Here is a 27,491-nt window from a genome sequence, read left to right on the forward strand (position 1 = left end):
AGCAGTTTTGTATTAAAGTTAAGATACGTACCTTATATCGTTGTTCAGGGCTGCTGGAGCCTATTTTACGGAGAACTGTGGACTGCAGCAGTGTTTCCTTACCCTTTTTGAGCTGAGGCACACTTTTTGCATTGCATTGGATTCATCCAATGTAAAAATAAGCATCAAAATGACTTAGATCTCATAATATTACGATTTTAATCTTGTGATATTACAATGTATGATTTCATTGTAATATTAGGATTTTAATATTTAAATATTACGATTTTTCTCTCTGGATATGGATGTATGACTTCTTCACAGATAATTTTCCACGGCACACCTGACCATCTCCTGATCACACTAGTGTGCTGCGGCCCACTAGTTGGGAAACACTGGACTACAACATGGAATAGTTGCTCCTTGCCAGCCATTCACACGCATGTCAGGTAAATCAGCCACAACCCCATCAGGGATTCAAACTAGCCTCATTGACAGGTGCAACACATCATCCTTGATCCGTATAGATTACTCTCCATCCACTGTTGAACATTCATGAGTTTTGTGGATTGGTTGGTGGAATGAAACGTCATGTTTACATGTTCACATAAAGCTAGTATGTTTACTCTTGGGATCGTATAGTACTGGTCACATAAATCATTTGCGGGAAATAAAGTTAGAATTTCCCTAGAGATGTTGGAGGTTTGTAGCAGGCTATAGGTGCTCTCAAAGTGGGTAAGAATGGTGAAAATTAATGCTGAATATCGCCTCATAGGTCCTGGAGGTGTTTGGCGGAGATAGAGTGCTCAATTTTCAGGTAAAATACTGGTAAAGAAAAGGTTAAAATTCCTCCAGAGGTTGTGGATTTTTGTAGCAGGCTTTAGGTGCTCTTAAAGTGGGTAAAAACAGAGAAATCAGCTCAAGCCAATCAGCTCATGAGATAAGGCCACTTTAATTAGAGAACTTGTCTGTTGATCATAATGGGAGACGCTCCGATAGTGCACAGCCAATCAGCTCACGGTAGGAAGCCACTGTCACTGGCGATCTCATTGGTTTGAGAGGCTGCAATGGACCAATCGCAAAGCCCTGCCCCCTTGTAAAACTCAGTCAAGCCAAGGCTCTGTCAAATTCTCTCAGTGACAGTGATTGAGTGAACAAACGATTTATGGATGATGGTGGGAGTTCAAATTTATGAAATTGCACTACCACAGCTGGCAATAGACCTTTTTTTTTTTTTTTTTTTTTTTTTTTTTTTTTAAATCAAATTCGTCCAGAAGCAGACACAGAGGGTTGCAGTATGGAATGGAGCGGTATGTCCATGGTATTACAGTTAAACAGGGAAGAAACCATTGGTATAATCAGGCAAAATGCTACCACTTGCAACTTAAAAATGAGAAACCCCACAGGCTGAATATCTATCAAGCTAAAACATTAGCTACTTAGTTACGTTACGCCATTAGTTCTGTCAGATTTTTCTCCCGAAGCTTTTGTTGTGATGAATAAGCAGTCTTTTACATTCAGTTGGATTCTCAATATTATCCAGATGTGCTAAATAAACAACTTATATCATAAACATACATGTGCAACATGAATACGACGTAAAGAAATTCTCAATGTTGAGAGAGCGGTTTGCATTTCAGTTGACCGCACCCAAATGCTAGGTGTGTGTGTGAGGAGAACTTTCCTTCATGCACGTCCATGACCAAACGTAAGTACATCTTCCTTTTTTCATAGAAAGTGGTGTTTACTCTGGACTTTCAATGACAGGCTATTAAAAGAGAAGGCAGTCAAATGTTAGCAAGCTAACGTTAATAGTTGAGTGTACATTTTCACTACATGCGATCAAATATTTTTTTAAAATTACAAATCGATCATTAACTTACCTTTTAGCAAGCATAAGTGTCCTTGGGTGACTGTCTTGACATTCAATTGTTTATGTTGTCGACGACAGAGCCATCGCATGCATTTGGAAAACCTTCTTTTAGGGGTTGAAAAAGGCACAAAAAAAATTCCTCCCCCCAATCTTTCAGGGGATATGGTGTCGGAATTACAGGTACCCAACACACAGCATTATACATCGGGTTTTTGCTGTTTTAAAGTTAGAAAAAAGATGTTTTAAATAGGGCTGTCAAAATTAACGCGTTAACGGGTGGTAATTAATTTTTTCAATTAATCACATTAAAATATTTAACGCAATTAACGCATGCGCGGAACGACCCCCTCAAGCATTGTTGCGAACAGACTAGAATGGCGCCGTTTGAAGTATATTGAGAGCTAAGGGCAGAGACAAGCAAGTGGAGTGGACGCAGGTGTTACCGGCACCCGCCAAGGGGGCCGCTGTTATTTTCAATGTGACTGGCATTGTCAGATTCAGCAGTGAGGAAGAAAGTGGTCGAGCGAGAGAGTAGAGAAGGTGCGCAGTTAGCGCAGGCTCAAGTGCTGCCTCCCCCACATGCTTTTGTTTTCTTATTAAAAGTACTCACAAAAAGCAATCCAACGCCCCTCGGTGTTTATATGTATACCGCCGTCTTCCTCAGGAGGAAATCGGACGAACTGAGCCAACTGACGACCACGAACCAACGTGAATCGCCGGTCCATAGCACCGCCAATTACCAAGAAGGCCGAATTGGTAACGCAGGTATTTATTGGAGCCGCGCTATTTAATGGAATAAGTGGTGGCATCTCTTCCACAACTGTTATAACTATTCTGGCAAGTGACATTGGGAAGAATAACTGGAGATAACCTTTTTCTTAACACCATGTATTATACTCAACGCAGAGCAGATATACCATTTGCAGCAACCACTGCGACTGATGGTTGCTCAAATTCCCATCATGCATTTGGGCAGTTTAGAACATTTAAGTCCCAACAGTATCATTTAGTGAAAGCACAACAAAAATAATATTCCTATCCCTCAAAAATAAAATAATGTTCACAAAAAGAAAAGTGCTAAATGCAAAGAGATCTGGCATTCCCAACTAAAATAGCAATGCAAAATAATACTCAAACATTAAGTTTAGCTCAACAAATACACTAGATGGCAATATTTAGTCACAATCTACAAACTATCAAAATTACTGTAACTTGTACTCACATTTATCTTTTAAGAATTACAAGTCTTTCTATCTGTGGATCCCTTTCACAGAAAGAATGTTAATGTTAATGGCATATTATTATAATAAACAAATACAGTACTTATGTACAGTATGTTGAATGTATATATCCGTCTTGCCTTATCTTTCCATTCCAACAATAATTTACAGAAAAATCTGGCATATTTTAGAGATGGTTTGAATTGCGATTAATTGCGATTAATTACAATTAATTAATTTTTAAGCTGTGATTAACTCGATTAAAAATTTTAATCCTTTGACAGCCGTAGTTTTAAGTCACGAGCACACAGTATTCCTGTTAGGGATTGTTGAACCAGTGGGGGGATCCCAACGCAGACAAGAGGGAAACAGTGGGGCAATATTTATTTAGCCCACGAGGATTGCTCAAGGCAAGGCAAGGCAAGGCAAGGCAAGGCAAGGCAAGGCAAATTTATTTATATAGCACAATTCAACACAAGGCAATTCAAAGTGCTTTACATCACATGAAGATCATAAAAATCACATTTAAATCAACACAACGTAGAAACGAAGACAAAAGATCGCATTTAATCACAGAATAAAAATAAATAAATAAAATAAAAATAAAACAAAAACTACTACAAATAATAATAATTGAAATCAGCAATGGAGATAAAAACAAGAGGAATATAAAGCAGGTAGATTGAAATATATAGACAGTTATAGATATGCAGTGCTAAACAAAAGCGTTTTTAGCCCTGATTTAAAAGAGCTAACAGTTTGAGCATACTTCAGACGTTCGGGTAACTTGTTCCAGAGGTGAGGAGCATAATAACTAAATGCTGCCTCACCCTGCTTGGTTCTTGTTCTTGGAACATGCAGAAGACCGGTTCCAGACGACCTTAGGGGTCTAGATGTCTCATAGGACTCTAACAAGTCAAGCATGTATTTTGGTCCAAGGCCATTAAGTGTTTTGTAGACGAGCAGTAGTATTTTATAGTCTATCCTTTGACTTACTGGAAGCCAGTGTAGCGATTTCAAAACTGGTGTAATGTGGTCCAGCTTCCTTGTATTTGTGAGGACTCTGGCTGCAGCATTCTGTACCAGCTGCAACTTCCTGACTGATTTTTTATCAAGACCTGTAAATATACCGTTGCAATAGTCCAATCTGCTGAAAATGAATGCATGCATAAGTTTTTCCATGTCTTGTTGAGTCAGAAGCCCCTTAATTCTGGTTATATTTTTTAGGTGGTAATAAGCAGATTTAGTGACGGACTTTAAATGGCTATCAAATTTTAGGTCTGAGTCAATAATTACGCCAAGGTTTCTGACTTGATTTGTAGCTGTAAGTGACATTGTGCTAAGTTGGCTGCTTATCTTTGACCTTTCCTTTTTTGGCCCAAAAATGATCACCTCTGTCTTCTGCACATTTAACTGGAGAAAATTCTGGCACATCCATTCATTGATTTGATGAATGCATTTGCTCAGGGTGACTAAGGGACTATAATCATGTGGGGACACAGAAATGTACAGTTGTGTGTCATCTGCATAGGCGTGATAGGAGATGTCATACTGTTCCATTATCTGAGCTAACGGAAGCATATAGATGTTAAATAAGAGTGGTCCAAGAATTGACCCTTGAGGGACTCCACACGTGAATTTGGTTCGTTCTGACTGATGGTTTCCGATTGACACAAAGAAATCCCTATCATGTAGATAGGATGTGAACCACTGAAGAATAGTGTCAGTAAGCCCTACCCACTGTTCCAATCTGCTGAGTAGTATGTTGTGATCAACCGTGTCAAATGCGGCGCTGAGATCCAATAGTAGCAGAACAGATGATTTGCCTGCATCGGTATTCCGACGAATATCATTTAGGACTTCGATAAGCACAGTCTCGGTGCTGTGTTGTGGTCGAAATCCAGACTGAAATGAGTTAAAAAGATTGTTTTGCATCATATAATTCTGGATCTGTTCGAACACAACCCTTTCGATAATTTTCCCCAGGAATGTCAGATTTGATATTGGCCTGTAATTACTAATGGTTGAGGCATCCAGATTAGGTTTTTTTAGGAGAGGTTTTATTACTGCAGTTTTTAAAGTCTGAGGAAACTCTCCTGTTTGGAGAGAAGTATTTATAATCTGAAGTATGTCTGGGGCTATGCAATGAAAAACAGTTTTGAAAAAGTTTGAAGGAAGGATGTCAAGGCAGCATGTTGTGGGCTTTAATTTCGACACAATTTCTGTTAAAGTGGCATAGTCCAAGAGGCTAAACTGTCTAAGATTGACGTGGGGGACATTTTGGGAGGCATTTAGTGTAACATTTGTTAATCTGGAGTTGCACACAGTCTGTCTAATCTTTAGTACTTTGTGTGTAAAGAATGCTGCGAAATTATTACAGGACACCTCAGATGCCAATTCCTGAGGTATTGATGCTTGTGGGTTTGTCAGTTTGTCAACAACAGAAAATAGTGTGCGGGTATTGTTAGTGTTTCTACTAATGATCTCTGAAAAATATGACTGTCTAGCATTTTTCAGTTCCTGGTTGTATTTGCGAAGACTGTCTTTGTAGATATCATAAAAAACTAGGAGTTTGTTTTTTCGCCATCTGCGTTCTGCTCGTCTACAAACTTGCTCAAGCGGAAGGAGGAGTGGTTGCGGTGGGAACCGTAGTTGCCAACGTGGGTAGGCGGTGGTTTTGGGGTTGACGGTTCACCAGGTAATAAGTGGAGGTATCCGACGAGGGGCGCCTTGATTAGGTCCTAGAGGCGAGAAAAGGATATCATGACCCGGCCGTCAAAATCAATATATATAATAGGAGTGCAAGAAACAACTGACGGAGAATTCAGACAAGTTGATCGGGCGACGTGGTTGTGCGTCTGGCTGGGCATTTAAAGCTGGCTGATGGTAACCGCTCACAGCTGTGGCCGCTCCACCCTTCTTACATCCGATCTAAAATCAGGCAAACCCCGCCCCTTTACCTGAAGCGGGGCTCAGGAAGGAGGGGCCGAGGCCCTAACATATCCTGTGCAACGCTATGGCTAGGTGTTGGACTTTTGTGATTTGGGGGCGTGGTTTTGCGATAGGTCCAGTGTGCTTATTTAGAACCAATTAGACACTTTGTGTGAGTGCTCGTGGGTATGTACAAAGCTGCTGAGTCAGTAAATGTCTCCTGCGCCTCCAAATGAAACAACGCAGATTTTTTCATGTTTATTTTTTGATGAATACTTTTAAAACCCCCACAATGCACTCAATACACACTCAGAGAGAAAATAGTACATTATCTTCAATTAATTATATAGTGATTCCTTGTTTTCCACTGTTAATGGGAACCAGAATCCAACGCGGTAAGTGAAAAACCGCGAAGTAGCGCAAAAAAAAAAAAAAAAAAAAAAAAAAAAAAACTTTTATTTTTTGTGTGTGTTCAATATATTTATTCAGATTTAACACTGGAAAGGGATACACATACGTAAGACATGTTTTTTCACTTTTTTCCCCATGAAACAAACTCATATACAGTGCCTTGCAAAAGTATTCGGCCCCCTTGAACCTTGCAACCAGGCATGAAAATCTCTCACCTTTCGGCGAAATTCGCCGTTTTGAAGTCAAAAAGGGCGACCTACGTCAATTGCGTAGATCCGAGGAGAAATTTTTTTTGGGGGGGGGGGGGGCGGGAGGTTTTATTTAATTATTATTATTATTATCATCATGTGATTAACTTAGTACGTAAACTGAGCACTTAAGAACACAGCCAGCAAATCCTTCTAGATGCTTCGCTGACGAGAACCAATCATCGGCCCAAGCTGCGTTCCATTATTCCAAACGCGCGCACTCCTTACTGTACATGGAGTGCTCGGAGAGCCTTTGGTTGCATTGCAAAGCTGCGAAAACAAAAAGCAGGCTTTATCCACACCGGGGCAGACCAGAGCGCAGCATACACACTTGCCTGTATTTGCCAGCAGATTGAATTTGGTGAGTAATGGTTTCAATCGTTTTCACATTTTGCGATATAAAAAAGTTACTGCCATTCGTTGCAGCTTGCGTTGAACACTGCCAGAGCTAGCCAAATCTCCCATGAAAAAAAATAGCTCCCGTTAAATTGGCGTCAAGCTTGTGTATTTAGCGGTAATATAAACGAAGAAACACACTGTTGAGTCAAATTAAGCGGCATGCTCTCGGATGGAGGGGGCGCCTCACATCGCTCCCGTCGTCCGCCGGATACGCGTTATTTTCGGCTTGGATTTGAGCTGACGGCCGGTGTCGGCACAACACCGCCCCGACGAGTGGTGGGAATGAGTCCTGCTTCTTAAAGCTTTTCAGAAATACAGGGATCCCTCGTTTTTCGCGGTTAATGGGGACCAGAACCCGCCGCAATAAGTGAAAACCGCGAAGTAGCGCCCCCCCCCCCCCCATTTTTTTGTGCGTGTTCAATGCATTTATTCAGATTTTACATTGGAAAAAAGATACATATATATAAGACATGTTTTTTCACTTTTTCCACCAAAGTATCATTTATAAATGGTTTTCAAGCACTTCAAAATGTAAGAATTATGATAAGTTTTAAACATGTTACTGCCCCACCGAATTATTTTTAAACAAGAATAAAGTAGTAAGAAAATGCTTGGCTTTATTAAATGCTTCATAGTGAGTCTACTCAAACCCTCTCAGGCTTTGGTAAACGGTGATTGACACATGTGCAAAGTTTTTCTTTTTATATATATTTTTTTGATTGAAGCAACTTATTTGATTGAATAATAAAGACACAAATGTCCTAGCCAAAATGTGGCCCAAACGCAAAACAACATTACTTCAATGGAAAAATTTGTTTCAATCAAGAAAAATAGTTTTCAAATGCTTTTTTTGTCTCAAATTTATTTTTGCAATCAAAAACAAATTTTTTTATTGAAGTGACTTTTTGGGGATTAAATAAGTATATACTGTATTTTGATTGAAGCAACTTTGTTTTTGATAGAAGTAACTTTGTTTTTTGATTGAATAATAAAAACACAAATCTACCTCCATCGTTATTGAGAGAGAAAGAAATTAAGAAAGCTTTAAAACTAAAAATATTTATATTTCATTACATAGACATGTGTCGTAGGGAAGGGAGATTGAGGGATAAAAAAAGGAGTTAGATGAGGCTGCTAAAGGCAGTGGATACCTCATCAGCTGGGTGAATAGCAGACCTGGTAAGAACAAGTTTGCAAGGATAGTCGGGTATTAAATACAATTATAAACACAATTACAATGTTATTTGTCTATAAGATTTTTATGTCATTGCTTTATTAATCATTAGGTGCTAGAGTTGTTAAGTATGGATAATAATGAAATAATAGTTTTAAGAAAACTGTGCTGTTGGTGGCTCAGTGACCATCTGATGTGGTTTGTTCTCAGATGAACAAGTTGAGGAAGGAAGTTTTGATGCAGAGGTTGAAGGAAGAAAAGAGGCAGACTGACTGAGTCACAGCCAGAAAGTGTTGATGACAGTTTTGATTTCTATTCACTGTTGCCCCCTCCCAATTAAAGTATGCCACAGTCGCAGCCAATTATTATCTAAAGCTGGTTAAAATTGAAGTTATGTTGTTTTAAGGTGTATTAAATACTTGTTCATGTGCCCCTTTTGATCTACGAGCACGCGCCCCTCCACCGGTCTCTGCATGGCCCTGCTGAAACACAGTGTGGGTCGACAGAGCTCAATATTTTGTTGGGGTGTACAGTGTACTGGAACATATTTCCTCCACACTCTTCTCACCTTTTTAACCCCTGACCCATTTTCATGCCTGCTTGCAACCTTTCGCCACATTTCAGGCTTCAAACATGAAGATATAAAATTTTAATTTTTTGTCAAGAATCAACAACAAGTGGGACACAATCGTGAAGTGGAACAAAATTTATTGGATAATTTAAACTTTTTTAACAAATAAAAAACTGAAAAGTAGGGCGTGCAATATTATTCGGCCCCCTTGCGTTAATACTTTGTAGCGCCACCTTTTGCTCCAATTACAGCTGCAAGTCGGTTGGGGTATGTTTCTATCAGTTTTGCACATCGAGATACTGACATTCTTGCCCATTCAAGGGCAAGGTGTTTACTGAGTGATCCTTACACTCTAAATGTATAATAAGCCTATTACTCGCATTAGAATTAGCTTATCATGGCAAGCATCCTCTTGATCTCATTTTTATTTGTTTACATCTTGTGGTGACGTCCTGGTGGGTTTAATGATTTGAAAATACAATGGTACCTTGACATACGATCTCTTCGACGCACGATCTTTTCGACATTCGACGTAAAATTTGACTCGCCATTTGTTTCTACACCTGACGACATGCTCGAAATCCAACCATTTATGACAGCGCCGCAGTTCCTTTGTACAGTGCCTTGCAAAAGTATTCGGCCCCCTTGAACCTTGCAACCTTTCGCCACATTTCAGGCTTCAAACATAAAGATATAAAATTTTAATTTTTTTGTCAAGAATCAGATATAAAATTTTAATTTTTTTGTCAAGAATCAACAACAAGTGGGACACAATCGTGAAGTGGAACAAAATGTATTGGATAATCTAAACTTTTTTAACAAATAAAAAACTGAAAAGTGGGGCGTGCAATATTATTCGGCCCCCTTGCGTTAATACTTTGTAGCGCCACCTTTTGCTCCAATTACAGCTGCAAGTCGCTTGGGGTATGTTTCTATCAGTTTTGCACATCGAGAGACTGACATTCTTGCCCATTCTTCCTTGCAAAACAGCTCGAGCTCAGTGAGGTTGGATGGAGAGTGTTTGTGAACAGCAGTCTTCAGCTCTTTCCACAGATTCTCCATTGGATTCAGGTCTGGACTTTGATTTGGCCATTCTAACACCTGGATACGTTTTTTTTTTTTAACCATTCCATTGTAGATTTGGCTTTATGTTTTGGATCATTGTCCTGTTGGAAGATAATTCTCCGTCCCAGTCTCAGGTCTTGTGCAGAAACCAACAGGTTTTCTTCCAGAATGTTCCTGTATTTGGCTGCATCCATCTTCCCGTCAATTTTAACCATCTTCCCTGTCCCTGCTGAAGAAAAGCAGACCCAAACCATGATGCTGCCACCACCATGTTTGACAGTGGTGATGGTGTGTTCAGGGTGATGAGCTGTGTTTCTTTTGACGCCAAACATATCGTTTTGCATTGTGGCCAAAAAGTTCAATTTTGGTTTCATCTAACCAGAGCACCTTCTTCCACATGTTTGGTGTGTCGCCCAGGTGACTTGTGGCAAACTTTAAACGAGACTTTTTATGGATATCTTTGAGAAATGGCTTTCTTCTTGCCACTCTTCCATAAAGGCCAGATTTGTGCAGTGTACGACTGATTGTTGTCCTATGGACAGACTCTCCCACCTCAGCTGTAGATCTCTGCAGTTCATCCAGAGTGATCATGGGCCTCTTGGCTGCATCTCTGATCAGTTTTCTCCTTGTTTGAGAAGAAAGTTTGGAATCTTGGTAGATTTGCAGTGGTCTGATGCTCCTTCCATTTCAATATGATGGCTTGCACAGTGCTCCTTGAGATGTTTAAAGCTTGGGAAATCTTTTTGTATCCAAATCCGGCTTTAAACTTCTCCACAACAGTATCTCGGACCTGCCTGGTGTGTTCCTTGGTTTTCATAATGCTCTCTGCACTTTAAACAGAACCCTGAGACTATCACAGAGCAGGTGCATTTATACGGAGACTTGATTACGCACAGGTGGATTCTATTTATCATCATCGGTCATTTAGGACAACATTGGATCATTCAGAAATTCTCACTGAACTTCTGGAGTTAGTTTGCTGCACTGAAAGTAAAGGGGCCGAATAATATTGCACACCCCACTTTTCAGTTTTTTATTTGTTAAAAAAGTTTAAATTATCCAATTAATGTTGTTCCACTTCACGATTGTGTCCCACTTGTTGTTGATTCTTGACAAAAAAAATTAAATTTCATATCTTTATGTTTGAAGCCTGAAATGTGGCGAAAGGTTGCAAGATTCAAGGCGGCCGAATACTTTTGCAAGGCACTGTATGTACTAGTATATATTTTAATAAATGCTTTTTAAGCACTTCAAATGTAATAATTATGATAAGTTTGAAACATGTTACTGTCTCACTGAAATGCTTGGCTTTATTAAATGCTTCATTGAGTGAGTCCACTCAAATCTGCTCAAGCTGCTGATTTAAACGAAATCAGTTGCCAAAGCAGCTGTTTAACAACAACAAACAACTATGAATGACGCATGCGGTGCTTTGAAGTTCGCATCTGTGGCAAGATCAAACCCAAACATCTGTCAATCATCGTTAACTTTAATAAGCAACTCCAGTGCACTGCCTGACCAACAAAGAGCAAGGAGAGGGAGGGAGAGTGAGACTACGCGATCGGCTCGGAACAGCTTATCTGTATTTATTTATCTATTTTTTAATTGCAAAAAAAAAATCTGCCATGGACTGAAGGCGCGAAGTATGAACCGCGCAGTAGCGAGGGATCACAGTATATCTTTGGGAATGCCATGAACTGTATGTAAAAATAAAAATGTCCGAGAGTGTAAGTGGACGCTCGTTATGTCAATGTTTATGCTAATGCTTACACAAATGCAATGCTCACGCTACAGGTTACATTTAGTGTCCGATGATTACTCAGCTTAGACCTTTAAAGGCTAAAGCAACATTGCATATTCTCTCTTGCCAAGACAAGAAAGCAGTGCTTACCATGTGTTTCCAAAAAAGCCTGGAGCCTGGACACCATGGAGTTGGGGGGTGGCCCGGGCGGGGGAGCGGCATGTCAAATGAGTGACACGACCAAACATTGCTACAATGCAGGTTGACTATACGTTCAATAAGAACATGTCACACATTGTGGACATATGACGGAAACTACGAAACATTTCCATCTCGTTGGCATCCCGTCAGACATAACCTGGCATTCCTCTTATTATGTTTTCGTCTCCCAAGACAAGATTTTAGTATGCTTGAGATCGATAAACCGATACCACCGGATAGCCGGTTTTACAAGTGAGAGATACAGATGTATTGATAATTAAGTTACCACTGGACAGCAATTAGCCATTAAATATTCCATGAACCGATAGTAGAGATAGAATTCGGCTATCGCGAGCACAAGAATCAGCTTCTAATGCCTAGTTCAATGCATTGCTTAATATGATAATAATTTAGCTTTTACTTCACATGCTGCACTTGTGTCATTCACCACACAGCGCACTTAGATCGAGACTGCACGCATGCTATAACCATGCATTTCGGCAGAACCGCTACTAGTCGCCGTCATTACCCGATTGTCACGTGCGTGTCATAACAACGCGAGAGCTAACGAAACCACTGTAACGCACGCTCCGTAGCATTTTCTTCACAGCCCAAAACGAAACTAGTCGTGGCAATGAAGCAACATGCTAAAACAATGGACAGTGTGATCACCGACGCCAGCGATGTGCAGCAATTGATTTTCAACGCACCCAGGAAAACAAAAGTCAGACTTTGAATTGATGAAGGCAGCCAGATCTGTTTGCATGGGACAGAGCTTGTATGAAGTGTGGAGCGGTACAGAGATCGTGAGTTTTTAGCCCTGAAAAATAACCCACTACAATGGTGGAAATGGCGGCATATTGTTTCCACGAAACGCAGTCTACTTAAACATGAACATGTGGATTAGTTGATCTTCCTCAAGAAAAATCTCCCCTTCTAAAAAGATATGGACAGTGATGAGGAATAAAAAATGAGGAAGCACAGGCATAAGTGAATTATTTTGCTGTGTATTAGGTTAAAGTAATGATTATTGACCTGTCTGTCTAAAATGCCATGTTTTTATTCCCCCAATTATACCAGTCGTAAAGCATAATTTATTATTTATATATGATAACACTAGCAGGTTGAATTCATTTTTTTCTAGAGCTGCTGCATATAATTAATATTTTTTGTTTGTAAGATGTTTACGTTAAAAGTTTGCACTTAAATTACTTACCCTTTGTGTTTAAAAACACCAGGAAATACAGTCATTGAACTACTGCACTTTATTGTTGTCTTTCACTGGAGTTTTATTTTATTATCAATCCCATCCAACAAAATGACGGTCATATAGTAAGCCTTTTTTTTCATAAAAAAATAAAACATAACATTAAAATACTGTACAAACACAACAAATATTTACTATCGTATCGTTTTCACTCTATCGAACCGTATCGTTCTTACACTGTATCGAATCGTATCAAATCGCTCAGCCTTAAAAATGTATCGTTTTTAATCGAATCGTAACCTGTGTATCTAGATACATATCGAATCGGCTCCATGCCAGAGATTCCCAACCCTAGTTTTTAGCCTGTCATTGTCTTGAAAAAAAAAAAATACTCCGACGAAATATATTCGTTATCGAAAACAACAATGGTCGCTTGGTGTTTGGGACATGGTTATCCAAAAACGATGTACACCTATGACAAGTAATTTGTACAAGTCCAGCTAACACAGCATTAGGACTAACACCAATTTTATTCAGACTGATAAAAACCAAGCAGCATTTAGACAATGCAGGATATTTGTGCATAGTCCAGTCATCCCATTGAAATGAATCGAAATGGAAATTTATTTTGACATTGTTTGATGGTGGCAGCATTGTATCGAAGTGTTTAGCTCAGAATCCTGACTTTGTCCCTCTTGTGTGGGTTTTGCATTTTCTCCTTCTGCTTGTCTAAATTCCCTGCAGACGTACACGCACACACACCTGTGTAGTCTGTTCATCTTACTCAGAATTTATTCTTTTCACCTTTGTAAATCTCTTCAGAGTCTGTGATGACTCAGCTAACCTTTCCTTCTTCTACTTTTCCTCCCTGAGCAGCCGATCATTCACAAGCTGAATTCACTTAACGGACCAACTGTCTGGGTAGGGTTTGAATAGAGAAATTTAAATTACTGTCGTCTTCACGGAAGAAAAAAAACTCACTCTCGTCTTTGTGCTTCCTCATGATCACAACCTGAACTTTAGCATGGTTTTCATTAGTCCTCATTCTATCTCTACCACAATTCGGGACCTACAACTTTTTTTTAAAATTGATGTTGGTTGAACAGAGGTTGTAAGATTTGCTGACATCTTGAATATTGAAATGTTGATGGGTTCACAGCTTGATGCACTTTTTGTTCTTTTATATTCTGACGTTCTGCTGTATTGTCAGTCCAATCTATTTAGTTTAGGTATCTTAAAGAGAATATTTTCAATAATAATACATACAGGGTATAAAATTCAGTTTAATCTTTATCGGAACTCAGTGTCAAAGGACACTCAATATGATAACATGAAACCTGCTATAAATATGAATGGGGGCTTATGACTACAGGTTGACCGATATGGGATTTTTAAATGCTGATATCTAAAACATTTTTCAGCCGATTACCGATATCCAAGGCCGATAATAATGGGCGATACACATTTTTTTAAAAGCACATAGATTATGAAGGGCAATTTAAAGGAAAAAATGCTTCAACAGCTTCAAATTTACAATGATGACCTGAGAGGATTCATTGAAAAAGATTAATTTGGTCTTTTGCTACCAAACCAATAAACGCAGTACTTCTTTTTATGATTACACACACTCAGCAAGAACAGTACTGTCAGGCCGGGATGATGAGGCAGACTCAGCTGCGGAGTTCAGGCAAAAACTTTATTTACAAAAACAAAGGTTCTTCCGCTTGAATGCAGGAATGAGGAAATATACCAAACACAAAGCACTCCAAAATGGAGGAAAAAAACAGTTGACTGTGAAAAACCAGGAAACAAGACTGGCATGAACAACATGGGTTGGGAAAACACTTTAGCACAAGAAAAGGGAGATGCAGACGATTTATACACAAGAGTTAATGCGAACAGGTGGAAACAATTTTTTGTTGTTGTTGTCAGCGATTAGCTGACAAGAGGAAGGGCAAATGCACGGACATGAGGAGGATGAAGCCTTCAAAATAAAACAGGAAATGACATGACACACCCCACCATGACATGACAAGTACAATATAGTGGAACCTCTACATACGAAGTTAATTCATTCCAGGACCTTGTTTGTAAGTCAAATGGTCGTATGTTGAGCAGGATTTCCCCATAAGAATACATTAGAATTCCATTCATTCGTTCCACAGCCCAAAAAAACCTACACTAAATCCTTAAAACTGCTGGTACTGTTACAAATGACAATTACCCATTGCAAACAAATAAATTATAATGCAGATTCAATGCAGATTATTGACTCTTGACACCTTGTCTAATGCAGATGCTTGACTCTTGACAAGGTGATGATGCTGGAAGTTTTGTTTGGAGCTGTTCCAGTGAGATTTACAAAGATGACTGCCTGAAGAAGACATCAAAATTCCCTCAGTCCTTGATGATAAGGGGCTGCATGTCAGGCAAAGGCACTGGGGAGATGGCTGTGGTTAAATCTTCAATAAATGCACAAGTTTACATTGAAACTTTAGACAGCTTTTTATCCCTTCAATTGAAAATATGTTTCATAGGCATCATGCCACAGACCTAAAACTGTTAAAGGGCAACTGAAGACCTTTTCGGATTTTGGTGTAATTTTACAAATATAAACTTTGGACGAGTTCGTCAAAACAACCATGACATTATCAACAAGTAATTGTAAGGATAATTTGCGTTTTTTTTTTTAGTTTTTTTGCACTCCGTTAATGGTCCCTTCGCAAACCCGGAAGTGTGACGTAGATTCCCCGACGCAACACAGAAGACTATCCACACCTAGCATAGCAGCAACAACGGTGTCAGTGATATTTCCACCAAAGGTAACCATTCAGGATCGCTCTTTCGTGACGCTACCGATGGCAAAGGCTCCCAGGGAAGATGAACTACAACTAATCTCTACATGTTTGAACCTGAGGCGTCAGATGACGACGATTTGCTTGACACAGCAGATGTCGTCATGACGCCAATTGACAGCTCGACACTTCACGAACGGGAGAGTGAGTGTTAAGCCTAAGTCCAGCATCGTGATTTTTTTATTTGAGAGAATGCCATTACATGGTTGTATATTTTTCTATGCTCTCATAGCTAAAACTGGATATTAGGTAATGGGACAGCTCCTACCGATCTAAATATGGTAAAGCTAGCCCAAATGTGGCTAAATGAATGATACGTTATTGATTTTTCAAAATAAAGGACAAACGATTTTATTTTCCAGGTGTTGCTATAAACCGTCAAGTAATTACCCTTCCAAGAGTATGCCTGTGTCATCAGGAGATCCCAGACGTGAGAGCCAAACTTGAGGAGGCTGAAGCACTGACAGTCAAATCAGCATCTTTTTGATGCTATTGTTCCTTCTTCAAAAAAAAAAAAGTCGCGCTTCAACAAACAGGCAGTAGGAGTCCCCCTCGTTTATCAACAGAAGTGCATCAAATTTTAGAATCATAAAAGCCAGTAAGATTCAGATTCAGAATATTTATTGTCATTGCAACAAAAAAGCACAACGAAACTTTGTTTGGAGCATCCATCCAGCTCATACAGCTAAGTTGGTAAAGTGCAAAGTGCAACCCCATAAAATAAATACCCGTCAGTACCAAGTGTAAACATTGACACAGTTTTGGACATATGTACAGCAAAGATTCAACAGCAGCATGAGGTCATGTCAGTGCTAAAGTGCAGAGCAAAAATATACCAGTTGAAAAACAGGCAAAAATCAGTGCAAAACCCAGATAAGTTAATCAAGTATAATCAAGTACAGCCTACTGGTTGTCAACCAATGGGTAAGTGTCAGGGAGGAGGAAATAGTGGATAGTGACATACTGCAACAATGCAAACCAGCTCAGAGTTATTGTTGTTGGTGGATGTGGATTATTGAGGGGGGCAGAGAGGGGAGAGGGGCAGAGTTCAGTAGCCTCACAGCCTGTGGGTACAGACTGTTGGACAGTCGTGATGTTCTGGCCTGTATGGACCTGTACCTTCTACCTGAGGGCAGTAGGTGGAAAAGGTTGTGAGCAGGATGGTGCTGGTCTCGCAGGATGTTGTGCACTCTTCTCAAACAGCGAGTGGAGTAGATGGTGCTGATCTCAGGGAGAGTAATTCCTATGATTCTCCTGGCAGCTTTCACCACGCGCTGGAGCGCCTGCTGGTCTGCCTTAGTGCAGCTGGAAAACCACACTAAAAATCCGTATGTCAGAACACTGCTGATGGCACAGTTGTAAAAGTTCACCATCAGTGGTCTGGGAATGTTAGTGCTCTTCAGCTTCCTCAGGTAATAGAGGCGTTGTTGTGCCTTGCCCACCGCTGTGGAGATGTGGTCCCCCCAGGACAGGTCCTCAGTCACTGTTACCCCCAGGAATTTAAAGCTTCTCACCTTCTCCACCACATCGTTGCCGATAGTAAGAGGCTGATGGATGATGTGACTCCCCTTACGGAAATCCACCACGATCTCCTTGGTTTTCTTTGTGTTTAGAGCCAAGTTGTTTTTGTGACACCATGACTCCAGATGTTGCACCTCTCTTCTGTAGTCCGTTTCATCGTCGTTGGAGATGAGTCCGAGCACTGTGGTGTCGTCGGCAAACTTGACGATGAGGTTGGATGCAGAGGAGGCGGAGCAGTCATGAGTGTACAGGGTGTAAAGCAGAGGGCTCAGAACACACCCTTGAGGGGCCCCGGTGTTGATGGTGAGAGTGGAGGAGGTGTTTTTGCCCACTGTGACACTCTGTGTGCGATTAGTCAAAAAGTCCACAGTCCAGTTGCACAGGGCGGTGTTGAGGCCCAGTTGGTGAAGTTTGGACCGGAGTTTGAACGGCCGGATGGTGTTAAAAGCAGAACTGTAGTCCACAAAGAGGAGCCGTGCATAGGTGTTTTTATGCTCCAGGTGCACTAGAAGTGTGTGCAGCACTGTGGCGATGGCGTCCTCAGTTGAACGGTTCCCTCTGTATGCAAATTGGTGTGGGTCAAGTGAAGGCGGTATTGCAGCTTTAATGTGCTTGATGACCAGTCTCTCCAGGCATTTGGCGGGGATGGGGGTGAGAGCCACAGGTCTGTAGTCATTGAGACATGTGACGTTGGACTGTTTTGGGAGAGGGACGATTGTGGCTGCTTTAAAGCAGGCAGGGACCAGAGAGCAGGACAGTGAGGTGTTGAAAATGTAGGTGAAGACGTCTGTCAGCTCCGCGGCACAGTCCTTTAGCACCCGGCCCAGTACTCCATCTGGACCGGCCGCCTTCCTGGTGTTAATGTGGCGGAGGGCACATCTCACCTCATGCGCGCTCAGGACAGGAGCGGGGTCGGACGAGGGGAGGGGGGGCAGGACAGCGTCTTTATTGTCCCTGTCAAAACGGGCATAAAAAAGGTTTAAGTCCTCAGCGAGAGTGGGACTGTCAGCTGAGGATGGTGGTGGTTTCCTATTGTAGTCTGTGATGGCCCTGATGCCCTCCCAGATCTGCCTCGGGTTTGTGGTGTTTTCAAACCTGGCCTCAATACGCCTCCGGTGGTGGTGCTTGGCAGTAGTGATGCCCCTCCTGAGATTAGCCCGAGCAGCCCTGTATGCCTCCTGATCACAAGTGTAGAATGCAATGTCCCTTTCCCGTATAAGTTGTTTTACCTCATGTGTCATCCATGGTGGTGTATTAGGAAACACACGGAACTTTTTCCAGCCTGTGACATTGTCCACACAGAAGCAGATGTAAATCAAAACAGTGGAGGTGTAATTGTCCAGTGAGGTGCGATTATCTGTGTCGTGCTCTTTAAATACATCCCAGTCAGTGTGGTGGAAACAGTCCTGGAGCATATGAACAGCATCCTCCGGCCAGGTTCTCACTGTTTTTACTGTAATCCCAGCGCTCTTGATCTTTGGTGTATACAGTGGATGTAGCAGGAGAGAGAGGTGGTCTGACAGACCCAGGTGAGGATAGACCTGGGCTCTGTATGCATCCGCTACGTTAGTGTACACCTGGTCCAAAGTTCTATCTCCTCTGGTGGCACACTTCACATTTCGGTGGAATTTGTGAAGCACTGATTTTAAATCCGTGTGATTAAAGTCCCCAGCTGCAATGAAAACGCAGTCTGGATGTGGTGCCAGGCTGTTGTGGCAGCTGCTGCTCACTTGTGCTAGCGCTAGCTTAGCGTTAGCATCGGGTGGAATGTAAACGGCGCAGATGTAAACACACGAGAATTCACGCGGGAGATAGAATGGTCGACACTTTAACAATAACAGTTCTGCCTCTGGACTACACAGTTTCTCCATTACCGTGACATTCGTGCACCAGGAGTTGTTAATGTAGATGCAAAGTCCCCCGCCGGTCTTTTTACCAGAGTCCGCGGTCCTGTCGGCCCGGTAGGCGGTGCGGCTAGTTAGCTCGATAGCCGCGTCTGGAATGGAGCTGTCTAGCCAGGTCTCGGAGAAAATCAGACACGAACATTGATTTAAAGTCCTTCGCGTCGCCATCTGCAAACGTATCTCATCCAGCTTGTGACGGATCGACCTCGCGTTAGAGAGAAAGATGGTCGGCAGTGGTGGTTTGAAAGGGCTAGCATTAAGCCGGGCCCATACGCCCCTGTGCTTGCCTCTCTTCTGCTTCCGCTCACAGCGCCTCCTCCCCCGGCCTGTTGCAGCGGGTGTCCCCGGGGATGTTCTTACAATCTCCGGGGGGATAAAATACTCTACGGACAGCCGATAATCTCCGCGCAGTTGTAAGAGTTCGTCTTTAGTGTACTGAAATGTGCAAAAACCGTGTGAAATCACCCACAGCACCACCAACAAAGTGTAAACGTAAAAGGAACTCCGGGCCGCTGCGTCTGTGCGCGCCGCCATCTTCTTCCATCCAATCAAATCGCCATCCAATCCTTACTTACGTTTTTGTAAAACCAATGTTGCATTGTTGTAGGTTTGATGAAAACAATGAGCCGATTGGGGACCTGTATGCATGCTCACAAAAACGGTCCAAACCTTTGCAGGAGAAGTTTTTGGGGACCACTCATAGAGTCTCAAGTCTTCCTGTGAGCAATTCATCACTACACATCGAGATGGCATGACGAATCTCGCGAGTAAAACCCAGAAAATGTATGCAATATATGGCGAGGATAGCGTGGTGCTATATTTCCGTGTTCAGAGTGGTGGCGAGGCTCCCTGAAAGTTACGTCATTAGGTAGCGTCGGCAGGGCGGCGCGTCCCCCGTTGCTATGGTGTTGCTATGGCCATAACTCAAAAACTACGCGGTCAATTATTTATTTATTTTTTTAATGTGACTTTTTGAGACAGCGAATGATGCATTTAATACAATTCAACTGAGTAAAACACTCAAGAGCGAAATCCGAAAAGCTCTTCAGTTGCCCTTTAAAGCATTCCCTGGAGAAAGATGGCTGAAAGATGAGAAAGATGACACGGCTCAGAGAACAAACGGACCCAATAATGCAGTGCTCAGAGAAGATTTATTAACAATGGTTCTGAGACGAAGAAGTCTTGGCCCTTGAAGGCTGTTCGAGCAGGGGGGGACGAGCAAGGTGAAGGCCCAGGCAGGATGCGTCTAGATCCGGTCCTGTAGCAGGGTTCAGGTCGCAGAAAAAAAGGCAGAGGTACAGACGAGGAGCAGGCTAGAGGCAAAAATCCACAAGGTCAAAAAGTGTATCAAAAATCCGGCAAGACAAGGTAACTAGAAACGCTCGTAAGTTGCAGTGAAGGCTAACAAACTCGCAATGGAGCAGAGGGCTGTGTGTGCTTATGTAGGGAGGCTGTGGTAATGACCAGGTGTGCAGGACAGGTGTGTGGAATGAGTGCTGATGACTGAGGGGGAAAAAAAAGGAAAAAGTATACAGGCCTGCTGTGGGGCTCTAACAAAAGATGGTTATGGCCTGCAAATAGCCCAGATCTCAACCTTATTGATAACCTGTGTTGGAAATTGGGGGGGGGGATGGGAGGTCCACAGCAAGGCTCCGACCTGCAAGGATGATCTAGCAACGACAATCAAAGAGAGTTGGCACCAAATTGATGAAGAATACTCATCAACTCCATGCCTCAGAGACTGCAAGCTGTCATAAAAGCCAGAGGTGGTGCTACTAAATACTAGAGATGTGTTTTGATTGTTATTTCTTTGTTTGTTTCTCACGATTCCATATTTTTTCCTCAGAATGGAGTGATTCCATATATATTTCCCTGCACTTGCTCTATAAAATTAATGTTTACTGACCACCACAATGTTTTTATTCATTTCTTTTAGTGTTTCTGAATGCTAAAGAGTTACTTTTGAACGAATTCATTATTTTTTTCAAGGTTTTTATCTGAGTTTGTTCTAGATGATAAAATGTCTGAGTGCTCATCCGAGACTGGTGATTCCATACTTTTTGCTTGGGGTTGTATTTTACTTTCTCCTTTGTTGCTGGCGTCAACTGCAGCAGACTGTAGGCGTGTTATGTTGCACATATTGATGGAATAAATGATTAGAAACCTGACGGAGCTGACGATTTCTTTGGTGATGCTACAACAATAATAATTGTCACCTTAACTTATGAAGACTGGCGAACAGAGGTCTGAGGAGGACCGTTGAGATCACGAGTTCACGGATGCACACACCATGCTAATATTTTTCTCTAATTTCCATCTTCATTTCAATGGTAAGCGTCACCTTTTTCCTTTTTCATAACCTGCACTAAACTTAGAACCTGTGTTTTCTCTCACAAGAAAATCCGTCGTGCGTCCGTCTTCCGGTAATACAATGGAACTGCGGCGCTGTCATAAATGGTGATTTCGAGCATGTCGTCAGGTGTAGAAACAAATGGCGAGTCAAATTTTAATGAATGTCGAAAAGATTGTGCGTCGAAGAGATCGTATGTCAAGGTACCACTGTATTTTCAAATCATTAAACCCACCAGGACGTCACCACAAGATGTAAACAAATAAGAGTGAGATCAAGAGGATGCTTGCTATGATAAGCTAATTCTAATGCGAGTAATAGGCTTATTCTAAGAGTTACATTTAGAGTGTAAGGATCACCCAGTAAACACCTTGCCCACACAGATGCCTGATCAAAATCCTTTTTTATTGATTTATTTTTTTGTTAATCTGCCGATGATGGAATAAAGTCCATATATCAGCCCAATATATCAGCCGGCTGAAATATTGGTCGACCTGTACTTATGACAGATGTCATTGCTTGTCAGTCAATATTTTCAAATTAATTTAGGGTTGGGATTAGAGTTTAGAAACGATGCAAGGGTTAGATCACTTAATGACATCTGTCATTAGCATTCATCATTGTTCATTACAACATCATGTCATAATCGTGATGGTTTTATGACAGTCTTATATCACCGAAATCAAATAAAGTGTCACCAAAATTCATCACGGAATGTTAAGAAAAACACAGTTTCTAACCTAAGGGTTTGGCAATGTGTGTACTGATATGCATTCGTTCGCAGTCAGCAGTATCAAGTTGTCTCTGTAAGTTTCCTCGAGTTAAAGTACTTCATTATGCCTCTAATTAAACTAGAAATAATTAATGCCTTAATTCAAATTTGTTTGATGGTTGAACTCCAAAAATATGTGTGCCTGAAGGTGAAATATTCCAAGATATAAAACACTTGAGTGTGCGCTTTGCGCAGTTCAAGAAATTGCATGAATGAATAATGAACTACTAAATGCGTAACAGTTCCATTTAGTTTTGTTGTACATGGAGACACAAAAAAAGCAATATTGATTCATTAGGGCTTAAAGAATCTGAAGCACAGTCTAAGGTTTGTTTAGGGTTACTTTGTGTACAACAAAGAACTGAGTAATCAATGAGAGACCAATTGGATAGGTTTATAAGTTCTTTTTTCAACAAAAAAAAAATCGGTATTTATTACTGCCTCCTATGTCTAAATCCACTTTAGTGGACTAGACGTGTGCTTACTGCAGGTTGTCATGAATACTGAATAAACGTCTGTGTTTTCGGCCTTGGCGAAATCACCTAGCATTTGGATGAAATGCGTGTGCAGAATACAGCACTGATTCTTAACGAGTGGGCCAAACAGCCATAGCAGTTGGGTCAAGAAAAACATGTTAAACATAGATAATAAAGATGTGCTCTGACTTCAATTTAAAAAAAATTCTTGAATTGGAAGGCATCCATCAGAAACAAAGTGTTAGTAGATTATACACTTAGAAATGGAGTTGTCATATTCCTTCCCAGACACTAGTCATTTTCGCCGATTGAAAGCCCCCCACTTTAGTGTGACTGAAATTCACTTTACACTTTCACATTATCTTCACAAAATAGAAAGTTAATCAAACAAAATACCAAACCATAAGAAATAAATTTACTTAACATGGGTGAACAAGATTCTATACAGACCCAGGCACGAAAGGACAGAGACTAAAGCCTGAGTTATGCTTCTGCGGCAGACCTACGCCGGCAAGGCAGACCCGATTTAGGACCCTCCTCCGTAGTCTGACTTGCACCTCCACAGATTCCCTACAGGGAATGTGGACTGTGACAAATGGACTGTGATTGGTCCGCTCAGACTGTTGTTTCCGGTTCGGCGCAAAATCACCGCCATTTTTAAACATTGTTGTGCTACACACAAAAATGGACCAAGCTAACGAGAGGATCTTTGAAGAGGTCCGCAAGTACGACAACCTCTACAAAAGCTCGTCAAGACATTATAAAGATTGCCAAATGGCAAGCAATCAGTTGAAGGAGATTGCTGAAAATACGGGGCTGGAGGTCAGCGATTGCATAAAAAATGGAAGAACCTCCGAGACAAGTGTGTGTGTGTTCGGAAGCGAACGGCCACACGTAGCAGTGACCCAGTCGGCCAAAAACTGCAAGCATTTTATCGCATCATGTCGTATTTTTGGTTGGTGTACATCGTTATATATTTAGTTCATGTTTGCTGTGACTTATTTTCTTTTACACTTCAAGTTTGGTGTCAAACGAGTTGTTTTGATGCTTAATTTTCAACAAGTTTAAACACTTGATACATCATCACTAAGGGTGAATCCCATTTCACCCCTTGGCCCTACCCCTTAACCCTTCCCCTCCGTTTTGCGCGTTCACGTGTAGGGGTAGGGCTGTCCCAATTCACGCTAATGTGCAGGGGTAGGGGTAAGGGGGAGGGCTTTCCACCCCTCCAAACGGAGGGCCATGACTACCCTCACTCCAAACGGAGGGTTACGCGAAATTTCCCAGGGTGCAAAGCGATTACCCCGAGAATCATTTCCAAAATGGCGGAGCCAAGGAAAGAAGTACACAAATGTAAGTAGCTCTGTTTATCCCTAATTTAACTATTTTAACAGTTTTAAGTTGTGATAACTGATGTAGGCGTGTCTGTTTGGTTCTGTCGCTTTTTGATGACGTCATAACTGGCGGAATGGACTTATGACGTACGTGAGTGTGAAGGGGTGTCCCAATTCGTAGGGCTAACGTTTCAAGCCCCTACCCCTTATTGCTCCGTTTGAAGGGCCAAGTGGTAGGGGGAAGGGGTAAGGGGGAGGGCCAAGGGATGAAATGGGATTCACCCTAATTGAGAGTGCCTTGGTGCTTTTATGATAACGTGTTTACCATCAAGGCTTCCAACGCAGTTTGGGAAGTTCCATAGCCGCCAGAAATTTGCTATGGCTTCTAACTGGCTGGTTGTAGGACACGGCAAAAATCGGGCTGTACACAGTGCTTTGCAGACCTCAGACAAAACACTGGACACATTGCTCGACGCCAGTTTGAAGCTAGCCGCTTGCTGGCTTCCATCCCAGGCTAGAATTTGTAATATAACTACCAATCTTTGTGCGGCATCAACAGTCGGACAGACCACCCGTGCAGCCGTCTTCTGCGTCGCCTGCGCCTCAACATTTGTTGTGTAGATGACCTGAAGATCCACATTCAAGGGTTCCATCTCCGTTGTCATTGTTGTGTAACCGGAAGAAAACTATGCAAGATGGAACGCTTCAATGTGGATCTTCACGAATTGTTTGCCATTTGGCAATCTTCATAATGTCTTGACGAGACATTGTAGAGGTTGTCGTACTTGCGGACCTCTTTGATGATGCTCTCGTTGGCTTGGTCCATTTTTTTGTGCAGCACAACAAAGTTTGAAAATGGCGGTGATTTCGCACTGAACCGAAAACAACAGTCTCAGCGGACTACTCACAGTCCACTTGCATCACGTCTACACGCATTAACACAACACAAGTCAGAAAATATATTTTTTATTGACTGAATTTAAATTCACTGGGGAAAAGGCAAAATTCAATAACAACCGTTATCCAGAAGTAAATTAAATTTGAAAAGTAGAATTTTGGCTTCTGTACGCTAGAATTTATAAAGGACGGCAATTGATAATATACAAAGAAAATTTAGTTGGATGAGTATTTGTCCACCTTTAGTGGAAATACAGCTTCATTTATACTGGGGACACAAATGGCACCCTATAAAAAATGACCCACATACTGGGCATTAAAATACAAAATACATTTCATTTTTTTAAAAACCTGTTAGCTTAATGCTGAAGGAAAGCAAATGGAGGTAAATAGGCTATAGTAACCAACCTGAATGCTCGTCTCTATAAAAAGTAAATGATGGCTCGTATTTTGGAAAAACTCCCAAAACACATTTTAACATGACAGGGTGGCTTAGAAAGAAATAGCATGATTTATTTAATGAAATTACATTTTCACACAGAGCTAGGTAGCTTTGAATAATTTTTTCTCAATGTGGATTCCTTGACGTTTGATAATCACATTTGTTTGATGATCTTAAACATTACAGTACGGAACTATGCAAATCAAATAAACAAAAGAACGTGAGAAGCAAATAGATATTTTTTCACTGCACTGGACAGTACATGACTGAGCAACATATGGCAGATAAGCATACAAACATGTTAGCTTGTCCGGTGGCATCGCCTCCTGTGCCCCGGGGCAGATGGTGCCTCACTGGGCCCTGGGGAGCAACACTGCTGCTGGAGATTCTCTTGCCTGCCATCTTTCCTGCTGCCCCATCACATGTCAGACTTCCTTATTTGAGGGGTGGCGTGGCTCAGTGGTAGAGTAGTTGTCCCCCAACCCAGAGGTTGTGGGTTCAATTCTCCGCCCTGATGAACTCTCCTAAGTGTCCTTGAGCAAGATACTGAACCCCATGTTGCTCCTGGTGCTGTGTCACCAGTAGGTGGATGGCGAGATAGTGTAAAGCGCTTTGAGCGCCTTGAAAGGTGGAAAACTGCTATATAAGTATAACAGCATTTGTCATTTAGAAATGATTAAGGCTGCAACAACTAACCAATTAAAACGATTAATAAATTAGTTGCCAAGCATTTTGATAGTCCATTTTTGCCGTTTGGGTCCTTGTTTAGAGCAGTGTTGAGAGCAAGACAGAGAGAGAGTTCACTGTTACCCTTAGATTTAGTTGCTGTTGCTGAATCAATGGTATTTACACGAGAGTTAGATTGTCTTGAGTCGTCTGTGTTGTTTAATCCTCTGTGTCTCTGTCAGAGGTAAATAAATGAATCCAATTGTATTGTTTGTAGCGATTATGCTAATCAGTGTCTTAAGAGTCCGTTTGTATTATGTTTTGGAGAAGCTTATTAGCACTTGAGTTATTGTTAGGTAGTAAAGTTGTCTCATTTCTTTTTATAAAGAAACCACACACATACACCCACTCATATAACAGCTTATTCTCCTTTCAACACAAACTCTTATTCAAACTGTAAATTGTCATACTAGAGAGTGCTTTGAAATTGGATTTGGATTGTTTTTATGAACAACTGTTACGTGAAGAAAACTGATTCATTACAGTCTACCCCCTCCTTATTCGATTTCGTTCTTTATTAAAAAATAAAATAAAATAAAAAAAATAATTGACACAATTTTTTATCAGCGCTTTGCCAACAAGAAAAAAATGTCAATCAGCAGCACTTTTTTAATTTGAATGTATAGAAATTTTGTCTGATTTTTGTTCTGAAAAAATATTAAAACTATTTATGTTTTATAATAGACTTCATAATGATATTGACGGGACACGGGGTGCGGGGCCGATTAATAGGGGGCCTACATTGTTGCCGTGGCCGTCATAGCTGACCGAGTGGAATCACGAAGAGCTTTTTTCTTTGAAAATTCTTGTGAATAAATGCTTAAATCCTGAATTCTTGATAAATATGGATGTAAAACAGGCTCGATTCTTGGTTAAAAGCAAAAAAAAAAAAAAAAAGCAGTTAACATTTATTTTACGTAAATATGTTGAAGTACAATGCTAGTCTGTCAGTTACTGTGGCAGCCGCCATATGTAAACAGAGCTTTTCCGGTGAAAAAGTTCTTGTGAATAAATGCTTAAATACCCGAATTCCTTATAGATATGGACGTAAAACAGTCTCGATTCTTGGTTAACAGCAAAAAAAAACGTGCAGGTAGGATTTATTTTATGTAAATATGTCAAAGTACGATGCTAGTCTGTCAGTTAATGTGTCGCCATATGTTGACAGCTTTTTCGGTGAGAAACGTCTTGTGA

The 27,491-nt window shown here is 41.1% G+C and overlaps 1 protein-coding gene across 1 annotated transcript in view; it reads left to right on the forward strand.

The window, feature by feature from the left end:
- The first annotated feature begins 317 nt into the window (after window positions 1-317).
- The window catches only part of LOC130914511 (low-density lipoprotein receptor class A domain-containing protein 4-like), a 450,713-nt gene continuing 423,539 nt past the window's right edge, over window positions 318-27,491 (forward strand). The window contains exon 1 of the mRNA XM_057833769.1: window positions 318-428. The gene's annotated coding sequence lies outside the window, so the exon portion shown is untranslated. The remainder of the gene's footprint in view (window positions 429-27,491) is intronic.

Source organism: Corythoichthys intestinalis, chromosome 4 (assembly GCF_030265065.1).
Source record: "Corythoichthys intestinalis isolate RoL2023-P3 chromosome 4, ASM3026506v1, whole genome shotgun sequence".
NCBI lineage: Eukaryota > Metazoa > Chordata > Actinopteri > Syngnathiformes > Syngnathidae > Corythoichthys > Corythoichthys intestinalis.